Source organism: Otolemur garnettii, unplaced genomic scaffold (genome assembly GCF_000181295.1).
Source record: "Otolemur garnettii isolate 467f Iridium unplaced genomic scaffold, OtoGar3 scaffold00166, whole genome shotgun sequence".
NCBI lineage: Eukaryota > Metazoa > Chordata > Mammalia > Primates > Galagidae > Otolemur > Otolemur garnettii.
Window position 1 is genome coordinate 2,017,857 of NW_003852561.1, and position 1,950 is coordinate 2,019,806.

Here is a 1,950-nt window from a genome sequence, read left to right on the forward strand (position 1 = left end):
TTTTTTAAGGTTATATTGTTTTCAACAAAAGAGTGTGAAATACATTTTTAACCTAATTAATTTTTACAGAATGGAATTTCATAAAATAATGTCTTCACTAAACGTTTAGTAATAAATATTAACTACAGCAGATACTGGCAATAGATTACATAGTGCTTGAGATTGTTGTCTTTGGGGCCTGATAGATTTCAGTTCAAATCTCAGCTCTACCATTTGATAGAGTTTTAGTTTCCTTATTGGTAAAATTGTGCCAGAAATGTCTCTTTCACTACTTTTATAGTAAAGATTAAATGAAAGAATTTTCAGACATATAGTAGACACTCAAGAATTGGCAGCTGTTTAGTTGAATGAGCCTTTCCGGTGTATTTGAGTAGTACGTGAGCTGAAATCTATCTCACTCTGTCCTTGTACCTGTACCGTGGGATTGGGTATGTACTCTGAAGAATGTATTCTAATCAACCTCTTATACCCTGATAAACCCTGAGTTTATTAATCGTGTAGTTCTGCTTAGCTTGAGATTTTTCTCAACATGTTTGCAACATGCCAAACAAAGTTTGTTTAAATTTTAGAAATTGTGTATTTATTCTAAAAGTAGAAAATGTATTCCCTAAATATTTAGAGATTTGAGTTAGACTCCCTGAACAGTGGATTGGTTTCAATTTCAAGGTCATATCAACATTTCTCTACCATTTATTTGCTTTGGTAAGATAATCCTAGCCAATACACATTTTAACAGTATTTGAAACGGTGCAGTCCTGTGAAGGCTGACAAACCTGAATTCAAATATCGTTTTAACTGTTTATACAGTATTGAACTCTTTTCATAGAGATTTCTTGATATATATGTGCTTGATCAGGTCACTTTGCTAAGCCTTTAAGCAAATTTATTTATATTTATCCTTAGAAATTCTGTCGTACACAGAGAATTGGCAAACTTACTGAAGTCTTTTCATAGAGATTTCTTGATGATACATGTACTTGATCAGGTCACTTTGCTAAGCCTCAGTTTCCTCCTCTGTAAAATCAGAATAATAATTACTACCTTACAGGGTTGTTAGAGTTGGTAAGTGTGAAGCACCTGAAATTGGGCCTGTATACAGGTGGTCTTCAGTAAAAAAAAAAAAGTTATAAGTAAAATGAGGATGAAAATGCTGCTTTGTGGCTTGGCACCCATAGCACAACTGCAACCAAAAAGTAGCCAGGCATTGTGCCGAGTGCCTATAGTCCCAGCTGCCCAAGAGCTTGAGGTTGCTGTGAGCTGTGATAGCATGACACTCTACCCAGGGCAACACAGTGAGACTCTGTCTCAAGAAAAAGAAAGAAAGAAAATGTTGCTCTGTGATAGTGATCCCTAAATGGGGCTAAAAAATCTTGCAAATCTGATTACTTTGTCTGCCTATGCATGTATTTCTGTCAGTACAGACAGACTTTCCCACTGTGCAATATATTACTTAAATATAAATCAGAAAGGTTTGCCTGGCCAGGCACAGTGGGTCACACCTGTAGTCCCAGTACTTGGGAAGCTGAGGTGTATAGATTGCCTGAGCTCACAGGTTCTAGACCAGCCTGAGCCAGATTGAGACCTCGTCTCTAAAAATAGCTGGGCATTGTGGCGGATGCCTATAGTCTCAGCTTCTTAGTAGGCTGAGGCAAGAGAATCACTTAAGCCCAAGATTTGGAGGTTGCTGTGAGCTATGACATGCCACGGAACTGTACCAGGAGTGACAAAGTGAGACTCTGTCCAAAAAAAAGGTTTGCCTGTCTTACTATTTCTAATCTTTAGAGATAAATGTTTATAGTAAAATCATTCTCTTTTTATACATCATCCATTATCTTTATGGAAATTAATTTGTCTTCCCCTCTGGGCATACATTCAGTTGTATTTCACCAAAATATATGAATTGCATCATTTTTAAAACTCAGTTCTTTATAGAAGTAAATATAGATTATC

At 36.3% G+C, this 1,950-nt stretch overlaps 1 protein-coding gene across 1 annotated transcript in view; it reads left to right on the forward strand.

Moving 5' to 3' along the window:
- ATP11B (ATPase phospholipid transporting 11B (putative)) overlaps positions 1 to 1,950 on the forward strand; it is a 122,190-nt gene that overhangs the window by 102,922 nt on the left and 17,318 nt on the right. The gene's annotated exons all lie outside the window — the stretch shown is intronic.